The following is a 12,601-nucleotide window of genomic DNA, read 5'->3' as shown; positions in this document are numbered from 1 at the left end:
TATATATAACCCCCAACTTTGAAAACAGCCCAATAAAAATGCTGTTTTGATAGTGAATTTTAGGTGTCAGTTAGATTAATCCATCTTGTTAAAGTGACACCGCTTTTCCTCGCTGCACTCTGATTTATCTGTGTTTTCACACCTTGGCATTTATTAAGCTGGATAAGGTGACAAGGACATGGAAGATGGAGAGCAGATGGTGGGAGGGGAGGAGAGAAAAGAAGGGTAGATGATGGAGGGTGAGAGGAGAGTGGAGGAGAGAGGAGAAGGCCCTGGAAACTTAACAAGACAAGAGTGCAAGGACACGTGTGCCTGGTGCAGTGTGTCTGCATATGGCTTTCTAACAAGTAATGGGCAAAAGTGTTGGTGTGGAAAGGTGGTCGGTGGAGTGTGCTTGTTGATGGATGACCTGTCTAAATAGGGGAGGGTGGGGGCTTGCGGAGGAGAGGAGGGAGGATGATGAAGCAGAAGGAGGAGACGGAGCTTTGTAAGAGTGACAGGGGGTCATTTATCTGTCTGTTGGATCTCACCAGCTGGTCACTACAGGAGATCAGACTGTTTACCAGCATTTTCCTTCACTAACTTCTTCCCTTCTGTTTCCTTTCATCTCATATCCTCAATTCCCATCTCCTGCACTTTTCTGCTGTTCTTGCCACAGTTCTTTTTCCTCCTGCCTGTTGTCCTATTCTGCTGATTGAATTATGGACACTTGAGCTGTTTACACTTTCATTTAATGGCCCAAACACTCAAACTGATATTGTAGCTGCTGCGCTATCAATAACAATGAGAAGTGCTTGGGCAATTTAAACATTGTGCTAACACAGGTGTATATTGAATTCTTCAGTGACTTTTGAAAAGGTTTATTTTTTTCCATTCAGTTACATGAAGGATTAGTGTAGCCTGAAACAGCTTCCTAGAGATTTTTAGTAGAGGTGCAACAATACTGGTATCGATATTGAACCGTTCATACAGTGCTCGGATCAGTACGCATATGCATCGTACGGAGCCCCGCAGGGGACATGGGAGAAAAAAAAAATTAAGACGGACTTTTGCGAGATCCCATGTCCCCCTAATTTTTTCTTCTCCCATGTCCCCTGCGGGGCTCCCTAGTTTCGAGCAATACAAAATTTTTTATTTATTTTATCAACTTTCCTTCTGACGATGCTGTCTGTGTTGAGCGCTCAGTGGATCTGCGTTCGACTACTCCGCCTAGGCTGCATTGTCGAGTGCAGATCCACTGAGCGCAGCACAAGCTAGCAAGACAGAAGCTAAGCTCGTTGCAACATGGCAGCTGCCTCAACGCTACCCGAAGTAGAACCTCCCCCACCCTCATTCAGATCTGGTGTTTGGAGCTATTTTGGTCTTCATGTAAAGTATGACCCTGAAGGTAAACGTGTCATGGACAAAAGTAAAACAGTATGTTGGATGTGCCACGCAGTGCTCAATTACATTGGTGGGAACTAGTGCGTTAGCGCAGTTAGCTTGTTAACATGTTGATGCCCCACGCACGGGGCGATCCTCGTTACCGAAGATTTGCCGTGTTATGGCGTTGATGTCATTTCAACGAGATTAACGCTGACAGCACTAGGGGGAACACAACGAATATGACTGCACGTTTACGCAGACATCATCCTAGTGCAAAGACAAGTGGAAGCAGACAAAAACAAGAAGCACGCATGCTACAAACTTTACCAGAGTCATTTAGACAGCCGTTAGCACATGATTCTCCTTATGGGGACCTGATATGTTTAATATGCTGCCGAGAATATAGCCCAGAAGAAGCGTATAGTATAGCTTTTATTTTGGAAAGAGCCATTTCTCTGTAATAAACTCTCTTTTCCAAAGATGGGTGATTTCTCGATCAGATAGATTTATTTTTATTTATTATTTTGTTGTTTCAGCAACATTACATTTAAAAACTGTACTTTTGAGTTAAAATATATATTTAAAATTTTAATAAATGACAAATTAAAAAGGCATGAACATTTTTTTTGTATCGAAAATATATCGAACCGTGTCACCAAAGTATCGAACCGAACCAAACTGTGAATTTTGTGTATCGTTGCACCCCTAGTTTTTAGATGTACTTTTCTATCATGCAGGCTGATATATACCGTCCATCTTATTCTAGCGTTCGCTACCGAGATCACCATTTAACGTCACATTCACACCTTCAACCATATGAGAATCTCCAGGCTTCAATTGCACAAATCTAGAGATCGGTCGGTGATTCTCCAGTTGTTAAGGAAAATGTGTATTCCCCAACCGGTTGGTGAGCGATTTCTGGATGAAATCAGTTGCAGAAGTGGTTGCTAGCAAATTGCTGCGGTCTACTGTAGTTTGCTTCGAAGATGCAGACTTGTCTGCAAACACTTGGCAACTACTCACTGAACAGTGGAGGACCTCGGTAAAAGTGTGGCACAACTTTTACTTTGAAGGAAATTTGTTTTCCAATTCTGTTCAGTTCAGTTTTTTTGACTTTCTAAAGTATGGTAGTAAGTATTAAATGGTCTTTAATAAAAAGAAGTATGAAGAAAAGTGTACTTAAACTGTTTCCTGGTGCTGTCAGCTATCAGGTGATTTTACTTGTTTACATCTGCACTTTAAATTCTTCTGAATGCAACCTAATCCTGTACTTCCTATACATTTTCTCTCTCCTCCTTTGCTCATTCAGCTCTCTTACTTTTAATCTGTTTTTGTTTTTTATTTTCTGTTTTATTTCCTGCTTTTCTCCTGGCTCAAAAAAAGCTCCTTTTTATCCATCCAGAGGGACTAATAAGCTGTGCTATGAGTCAGTGTAAGGAAAGAGGCAGATGGGATTCAGCTTGTAGGCCCGATAAGGATTATTTTTTTTAGCTTGGCTGTTTCTCATCACTCCCTGTCTTTGGTGTTTAAGCGGAACAGATAGGGTCTAGCGTTATAGATGTAGTGGTAAAAATCACCCAGATTGAGATAGTGAAAGTTCGCTGTGAATCAAGATGTCAGAGTTGTTGCTTACTGACGGGTGACTTTCTCTAACTCATAAAAGCAACAACAGCCTTATTGCTCATTAATTAATCAACGTCTTGGTCACAGAAGCAAATATTAAATCTGATTTTATCTCATTTCTTTCGACAGTTGTTGAACATATTGCTCATCTGCATTCTGCACAGTTCCCAATGTGTCACTGTGCTCATTATTCGGTGAGACACAAGGCGATTTGGTGACAAGATAGACAACATTTTGTAGTCAGTATGAGCGGCTTTCCATCAGCCATCATTATTTTTAATTACTTTCTTTCCCTGCCTCTCCCACTGAGGTTGTTTTGTACCACAGGAAGCATGCTCTGACAGGAAGCAGACTCAAAGATGTGAACCTGTGAAGTCTCAAATTAAACTAAATCAAGGTTGGAAAATAGATCACAGGACATAGCACAGAAGGTTGCGGCTCTAATGGAGAGAGTCATGTTTTGGCAAACACGAGCAAGCGTTAAAAACTACGTGTTTTGAAATAATTTTTATCCTGCCTTTGTATGTACTGTTGCATGAACAAAATGTTGTATTTCTAATTGTACTTAAATGTCACATGTCCAAACTAAAAAGTTGGCTTGTTCGCAATGAATTATGTTATATTTTGAAGTCTCTAGTTTGGTATTTTGGCTATCAAAACCAACTGGATGCGGAGTGCACAGCTTTCCCTAGCAACACACGGTTACCAGACCTCTAGGTCTGTGTATCTGTGGCCTAAGCAAAATGGGAAGGCATAGTATTACTTGGGTAACTCCAAACTGCTCAAAAAATAAGGGAATAGTCAATCATCACAGTATAACACAAAAGCAAGTTTAACTTCAGGAATGCCAAACTAGCCAATTTGGGCAAGAAAAGGATGACTCCCAAAAAGGAACTGGTTTTGTAGGTGGTGACCACAGATTATTGCGCTCTGTCCCACCTGTTTTTTCGCCAGTTTTGCTATTAGATAGTTTCCTTGTCACTTTGGTAGTGTAGCCTCAGCGGGGAAATAAAATAAGTAGAAAGTAATGCTTGGCATTTTGTGATATAAATAGATAATTTAGACATGTCTTTTTAGTTGATAAGAGATCAATGAATTGGGTGATCTGTTATGACACAACCTAGCCAATCAGCAGAGAGCTTCCAGCGACCCTTGCTGTTGACCTTGATCACGTTACTTCCTGCAGTCGCAGTTGTGTTCGGGTTTGTACAGTGCTTTGGGTTCGTTAAATAGTGTGTTATTTAAGCACATTTGCTATATAGGTTACTGTTCAGAACTTTGCCCTGCTTAGCAGTGAGTAAGAAAAAGTCACTCAGCTAACTTCGTTATTCATGTTTTAAATAGTGTGACGGAAAAGTTCCCTAGCCGCTAAGCTAACAGCTGCCTCATGCTCAGGTGTGTGTGTGGGGGGGGGGCAAAATGGCTAGGAACCGTGATTGTTTTACTTTAAAAGTAAATTAGTTCTATGAATCCAACATGCTTTAGTTAAGTTGGAGTATGTGTGTTCTTAGTGTTCCTAGTGCTTACGATTTTGGTCTGGTTATAGCTTCTTTACTCTTCTTAATTATTTGTAATGAGGGTTAAAGTAGCATGTTATGGATACCTTAGACATTATTAAACATGGACATAGCTTCTGTGTTGAAAAAAAAAATGATACCATGGTGTAAGTTCCCAAAAAAATAAACTTAAAATAAAATAAAACAATCGAGCTAAAGGCCACCAGAAAGGCTGTCTGACTCGACCTCTTTAAAGTGTGTCATGGTCATGCCATGTTTCAAAAAGGCTCATCTGTGGTGTGAAACTGCACGCACATTGGCCAACAAGCTTTCGCTCACAAGTCATAGCCAACCAATGTGGTTTCAACCATATCTGCCCTTCCTCCGAACATTTTTTTTGCGTTTTTTGCAACCAAGATAATGATGGAGGAAACGCTCAACTACAGGCTTTAAAAGATGACTTCAAAAACCGGTGAATGGCATCACAGTAGCTACTTCCATCTTTTATACTGTCTGTGGATGGTACCAGCAGCCCATTTGTGCTGCACTAGTAGCACAGATGTTCCTGGATGGCACGTCCATGCGTGCTGCCAAAAAAGTGTTTGCTGTTACTTCCTGAACCGTCTCAGGAGTGTTGAGGTGATACCAGGAGATGACTGTTGCACAAGGACATCTAGACAGTCCCCTAGAAGGGCATCAATCTAGCAGCAGGACTGGTATCCGCTCCTACAGAATGACCTCCAACAGTCACTTTTGGTTTTATGATCAAACTAACTGAAACAGACTGGATGAGGGCCAGATGGCCTTTAATGGGACCTCTGGTCACAGCTCAGCACCATGCAGCTTGCCTGGCATTGCTACCAGAAAGGCTGGTTTGTCACTAGTGCTGTTTTTGTCACGAGCAAGTTCACACTGAGCACATGACAGACATTAAGGACACTGGAGATGCAGTGGGGAAGGTTATGCTACGTACAACACTATAAATTACTCATGTAGCTTGAGTAGTTTGGCAGTGGGTCAGTGATGATCTGGAGAGGTGTATCCATAGAGGGTCACAAAGACCTCCACCCATTAGCCAATAGTACATTGACTGAAGTCCTCAGACCCACTGTCAGACCTTACACTGGTGTGGAAGGCCCTGGATTCCAGCTGGTCCAGAATGATGCTAACTTCAAGTGGTCATGGTGTGGTGTGACACTGAATCAGCGCATGCAACGTTACCAAATTGTGCCACACACTGTCCTGGAGTTCACTGGGAGGAGATCCTCTAATTCCCAGATTCACCGTCTCATCAGGAGCATGCCGAGACATTGTTGGGAAGCACGTGGAGGCCATGCAGACTCATGAGTCACATTATTGCAAAAGCTGGATCAGCTTTCAGTTTTTAGCTTTGACTTTTGACGTGATTTCGTGATTAGTATTTTGAACCTTTTATCTCTGCCTGTCTTTGGACAGCAATGTAAATATGTGCCTTTTTTACCCTGCCAGATGGAGAGGGAATAGATTTATATTCAGCAGCCTTTTGTTAAGTCACTCTTGGATTGCTGAGCTTACAAAAATGCTTACACACAGACACACAAGCCTATACTTTAACACACAGACATCACTCAAGTAAAATCTGCACTCTCATGCAGGGCTGCACTCTAAAGTCAATGACATTAACCGCTGCAGCGAGAAGCAGAAAGGAAGATGGTGTGTTCCTCCTGCCCTTGGCATGTGCTTAGTGTTTAAATGCAGCAGTGTGTATGCACATTCACCTGTGTGTTCGTGCCTGTCTGTGCGTGTGTGTGGGTGGTATTTTGTGTCACCAAAGTACTTGTGACTCACAGAGGCCATCACAGTGACAGGGTAACTCCAGTAATGGTGCACTTTATAGTCATATTGGCAGATTTCCTCCTTGTATGGGAATGTCAGGGATGCAGTCACAGTGCCTTATTTTCCTAAAACCATTGCGTGCATCTTTACCACAAACTGCACCTTAGTTGAATCACCAGTTTATCAGGATCCACGCAGTCGATGCTTCTTGTCATTTTATTGTCATTTTGGGTGATTTGTGTCTGTTTAAGGGAGTTTGCTGCAATAAGTGGTCAACACACAGCCCTGACGAGCCGCCCGTAATTTCAGAGTCCTTGGAAAGAAAACAGGGAAACTTGCAGTCATTAGTGCTGTGACAAATACCTGCGTTTTCAGTTAATGCCCGCTCTTCGTAAACCCTGTCATTTTAGCTCATTTCACCTCATCATGCCCTGTCTTGTCACGCATCATTTGGCTTCCTGTCGCTTACAATCATCTTGTCTGACATCTTGTCTGATCTGATTGAAAGTTTGCTCCATCTTGTGGTTTCTTGAGAGCCAAGAGGGCTGTGTGGAGGAGAGTAGCGGTGCGCTCATTTACATATAAATGACGACAGCGTCTGAGATTCTGTCCCCCTGCTTATTTGTCATTTTAAGGCGATTTAGTGTCCGTGAGGTTTGCCAGTGTGTGTTTCTGCTCAGGATAAATGTTTCCTTGTGTTGTTGTGTGTGCATGTGTCAGCTGAGCATCAGTTTGCATCGGTGCGAGGACAATCGGCTCTGGATCATTTGCCTCATGCTTTTGTCTGACTGTGATTTCATGTCTTCCACCGGACTATCTGATGGCTTTTTCAGGAGGATAAAATCTATTTACTCATCCTGGAATGCAAAGAAGGCATGTGATTGTTTTGTCTAGAGCCCCAAAACATCAGATAGCTGTGAAGAAAATGAAATGGAAAGAAATTCTAGAGGGCCTACTTACTAATGTTGGCTTCGATGACAGGTGATATTTTGTTTTACTAAAAAGGGAAACTAAAGAATTTCCTGTCAGAGACTTTCTTTGAAATCCTGGAAGGGTTCTCACATATCATCTCTGAGTGGTGTTGTAACTGGAATCCTTGCTGACTTTGCCAACTATTTTCTTTATAAAGTAAAAATAGACCAGACAGAATCATAAGGCCCAGTTACAACACATCACATTTGCACAAATATTGAAGTTAGATTTGTCCTGAGGCTTTAAATGCGAAAGCAATTTCAAAAAAAAAAAAAAGTGCTGAAATACTTGTGGGAAATTCAGCCAATGACATGTTTTAGTGTTATAGGCTGTGGAATATAACAGAACCATGCGTGATAAAACAAGCGTAAAGGTTTGCATTTCTTATCAAAAAATGCACACGGCACTCAAGGAATCCTGAATAGAAATCTGAAGGTGATTTCTGTGTTTGTCCCTCCTCTGCTGACAATGAGCCAGTCACCAGTCCAACCAGGAAATACGGTCCTCACCCCTCGTTTCTAATTCACTTTCAAGGAACCAGACATGCCTGTAATTTCTTTTTTTTAAGTGCTCTTGTGTAACAGTTCTCCACACTTTTGGCTGCTTATTCACCTATCTTCAGTCCAGTCCTTGTAGCCGACCATTTTCAGAGGAATGCTTTTTGTGTGTGTGTCTTTAAGCCACTTAAAACTGACCTAAGGAATCAATTACAAAGGCACCTGACTAGGGCGATGAACCAGTGTTGTGTCTACACGTAACAACAAATTGGCAAAGAACCAGTTTTTAGTTGTATCTGTAGACACTGTGTTACTAACAAAAAAACCTGGCTTATCTGAGTGTGGTGTGCACTGTGTGAGGAAACTAAAAAGTGGAGAACAAAAGAAGAAGAGGCAGGCCTGAAACTCTAGCCCAAGCAGATGAATTGTATTTGAAAGGCATGTCCCTAAGAAAGATCCAGCAAAGAACTAACACAGAGCCTGATGGCTGCATCAGGCAGATCTGCTGTTCACTGAAGCCTCATCAGAAATGGTCTCAGTGGAAGGGTGAAGAAGCCATTCTTAAATCTGAAGTATACAAGAATTTGACTGAAAATCTGTGGCAACACGCCCGAGGGAGTCATGAAATAAAATTTGCCATCAGTATGTATGGAGGAGGTGAGGAGAGCGGTACACTTTGAAATCACAGTGGAGGCTCTGTCATGGTTTGGGGCTGCGTTTCAGACAGTAGTGTTGGAGATCTTTGCAAAATTGATAGAATTGTAAATGCAGAAAAGTACTGTCAGATTTTGATCCACCATACAACAACATCTGGAAAGCATCTGATTTTGAACCTGTTTCTTTTGTTGTTATAATATCTATACAATTTACTGATCACTTCATTTGTTTACATACCTGCAAAGACTGTCCAAAAGTGAGCACTGTTTTCCAATTTCACTACCTTTCCACAACCATTTGAAAGCAATATAAACACTTTTGATGTTACACATAGTTGAATGACAGCAATAACTAAAACGCATGCTGTTTTGAGGCTTGCGTCTAGAGAGCAAAGAGGTCGCTAGAATATCCAGGGAAAAGCTTTTAGCGAACATACTTGCGTGATTCAAATGAGATGAATCACATCTAGGTCGACTCTTCATGTCAGCCTGTGTACATATTTGGGTTATTGCCCAAGTCTGCTTGGCAGATATTCTAACCTAAAAGGGAATAAACGGAGATAATCTGCTTTTCAAATAATCACAAAAACTAATGATCATTGATTGTGGCTGCTTAGAGTACAAGAAACATCTCGTAATGACTGCAGTATCTGTTAAATTAAAAATGAATTAACAAATTAAATTATCTGCTCATGCACTTAAATAGCAATGGTCAAAGTGATAAAGCCTCTCTCTATCAAATCAAGAGCTCTTAATGATGTAAACTCGCATAATGAGATACCAGCATGATCAACAATCACTGCAAATTATGTTAAAAATATAACAAGAATCAGGAGGTATCTCCTTAAAGATTACCTGTCCTTTCCGGTGTGTCAGCAGGTCCGTTGGCTTTGGTCGCACAACTGCACAAAAGTATCGATCTTATCTGTAAATACTGCTGGTCACCCTTTTTCTTTTTTCTTTTTAATTTAAGGGCATTTCCGACTCTGCCTCCCACTTTCTCCCTTTTTCTCTCTTTGGCTCTCTCTGACTATTTTCTGTCCATAATTACAGAGCTCATGAAAGCGTTTAGAGTCTCATGAATATTTAAATCTTGGAGGGGAAGTGTCAGGGGAGACCCATGTGTGGCTGGTCTGCCCTAATTATGGAGATGGGCCTACACACAGACACGTACACGCACGCACACACACACACAAAGACAAAAGCCAGAAAATGATTAAAAGCTCCCAATTTGAAAAAAGTTAATATAGGCTTAAAGAAAGCCTGCATTATACATTTAAACAAAGGTAATTCAGAAAAATGGATGTATGTGTACACACACACACACACACGCACAGACACACACAGCAGGGAGATGATAATGGCACAGCTGGTTGTAGCTTTGAGCTGGCTCTTTTTGCTCACTGTGTTGTTTAACAGTAAGCTAATGATGGGCATGGGCATTGAAGAGTACTAAATGCGACTCTGTCTTTGTGTATATTTGTAGCCAGCAGTCTGGGGACTGGGATGTTTTCTGTGCCGTGTCAAGTCAAGACAAGGATGAACAGAAATGTGACTCACTGAGTGTGTGATGGACACTACTGAGTCAGGGGGAAGAAGGAGGAGGCAGTCACGTTTTTTGAGTGGAAAGCTTTAGGAGAATTGAAGAATGCAGTGACAGACCTATACAGCAACACATGAAAAAGGATGAAGGTGGAAAGTTAATAGGTGGTGTAAGGGGGAAGGATAGAGAGAGAGAGAGGAAATGAGGGGCTGGGTGGTGGATTGAGATATGCAAAAGGAAGTAAAGAGGGAGAAAGGAGGAAGGTGAACAGTGCGAGAAGGAGCTGAATAAGAAGGCTGTGAAGGTGACAGGAAGACAGGTTTGCATTTAAAAAAAAAAGAAAAAAAAGAGGCTAGTATTGTGAGTCATTGCAGAGTGGCAGAATGGTGAGGGATGGAGGTGACTGGTGAGAAGAGAGGTGTAAGGAAATGTGGGAGAAATATGAGAGACTTAAATGGCACACAGGGAGGATGGGAGAACTGGAAATACACTGGAGTGTGTCACTGCCGATGGTGATGTATGTGTAAGGGTGAGAAGTGAGGGTGGTGAATTTAAGCACAAGTACAGCTTTGGTTTCAGTTCTGAAGTATAAGTATGCAGGCAGATATGTACAGAACTGCATTCATTTAGGAAGCTCAGATACTGCCAGAGAATTGAGATCAAGAGTTAAAAATGGTCTCTTAGGTCTCAGTTACACAGACCTACAGACTAATCGGCAACCATCTACAACCAGTATTGAGGGCAAAATGAGTATTCACTGACTCTTTGCAAGTGGTTGCCATAGGTTGCTGGCAGTCTCTACAAATTCGATTGCTAAAGCCCCATTCACTTAGCCCTAGGTACTGGTCGGTGACACCTGGTATCCACCGGTCATTAGAGAATGTGTGTGTTCCACAACCAGTTGGTGAGTGGTTGCTGCTAGTATGAAATTGGTCACCTCTGTAAGCGTCTACGACTGCTTTGGTTGCTCGCAGGTTGCTACGGTTACCAGTAGTTTGCATTCAAGATGCTGACTTGTAGAGCATGGCAATATGACAAAAATATTTATCACAATAAATGAAAATTTGCGATAACGACATAACTGACGATATAATTGACACTAGACAAAATTCTTTACAACTCCACAACTTTATTAGTGCAAAAAAAGTATTTTCACTTAAACAAGCAGCTGTTTTTTTATGTGCATTAAAGTTATATAAAAATGTAACAGAACAGTGCAAATGCAAATTCCTTCCTGACAGTTTAACCAAAAGGCATTTCCAGTGGAAATTGGCCGACATATCCTGAGAATAACCATGTATAATATCCACAAAACTTAAAAAGAGGTTATACACACACAATACGGAAATATTATGTTGAAGCACAGTACGTATCACTCCACGAGGCTCCTGCCTACGATAGCCGTAACGCTCCGACAATCATCAAGCAGTGCGGCTTCGTAGCTTAGCAAAGTCGTACTGAAACATTTGACAGATTTTCGAGCGCCGTGTACAACATAAAATCGTTTCGAGGTCAGTAAACACAACCAGAATTCAAACATAAGGCACACGGGATTATAAGGGGCACTGTCGATTTTCAGAAAAATCAAAGGATTGATTTTAAGTGTGCTGTATTTTCCAAAAAACACGGTAATAACGACGGCCTGCTAGCATGCGCTACCAAAAATAGTGCTTTGTTGTGTATCTGACGGACGAAAGCCAAACCAGTTCCACACCACTGAAGTTGCAGCATTTTTACAAACCAATTCTGGTTCATCACTTTCATTCAACAATTGGCTTTCACCCTTCTCATTCTCCTCCATGCTTTTTCAGCCCTGTGCGTATGAAAACAAAGGCACTGCACATGCGCGTTTCACCCATATTCTATCACGATATTTCATTTTCTTATCGTTGCCCAACATTATACCGGTATTACCGTGAACGGTATGATATGGCCCATGTTCTGCCTTTAATAACTTAAATTGGATATTATAGTTGTAAACTGCCCTAGAGCTCCCTCTAGTGGCTGCTTTGTAATATGGGTTCGGTTACTTTGGGAAAGGAAAAAATGAGAACGTGAAGAAGAAATAAAAGATGGCGGAAAGTGATACCGTAATGTTATCGTTCTAAGCTGATACGGACCTTAAAATGTTGTTGCCTTGGACAAGATATGTCTGTAAGTATGAGTGTCGATAAAATAATTATTATCTTTTGTTTTGTGTAAAAATGGTACGATAATTTGTACATTTGAAAGTTTTATCTTGTTAGCTTGCAGTAAGAGTGTAACTATGGGCTCAAAATGTGGTCATAAATATTTTGTACTTGTAAAAAAGATTTGTATGTGTAAAAAAGATTTGTGTGCGTAAAAAAGATTTGTATGTGTAAAAAGAATTTGTGTGTGCGTAAAAAAGATTTGTGTGTGTAAAAAAGATTTGTGTGTGGACTTAGAAAAAAAACCCCTGCAAGTTACAAGTACGGATTTTTGACCCTATTTTTCTTTCCTTCATATGATTGGTCAATGTCATGTCAATCACAAATGTAACAATCCAATCAGAGAACAGATGGGTTAGGCTGTCGGAGGGGCGCTTTTTTGAACTGCAGGTCCTTGAAGGGTGATACCGTTTGAAGCTGGAGGATCGCTATATAAATATCCGAT

General features: G+C 41.2%; 1 protein-coding gene across 7 annotated transcripts in view; it reads left to right on the top strand.

Moving 5' to 3' along the window:
* LOC309693308 (SPRY domain-containing SOCS box protein 4-like) overlaps positions 1 to 12,601 on the top strand; it is an 81,961-nt gene that overhangs the window by 774 nt on the left and 68,586 nt on the right. Inside the window, exon 1 of one of the 7 annotated variants that reach the window (XM_082512404.1) lies at positions 11,852 to 12,121. The exons of the other annotated variants lie outside the window; for them this stretch is intronic. The gene's annotated coding sequence lies outside the window, so the exon portion shown is untranslated. Of the gene's footprint in view, positions 1 to 11,851; positions 12,122 to 12,601 lie in introns of those variants that run through there. 7 annotated transcript variants of the gene reach the window in all.

Source organism: Aulonocara stuartgranti, assembly GCF_965226115.1.
Source record: "Aulonocara stuartgranti genome assembly, chromosome: 18".
NCBI lineage: Eukaryota > Metazoa > Chordata > Actinopteri > Cichliformes > Cichlidae > Aulonocara > Aulonocara stuartgranti.
Note: the sequence above shows the minus strand (reverse complement) of the source record. Positions and strands in the feature narration are given on the sequence as shown.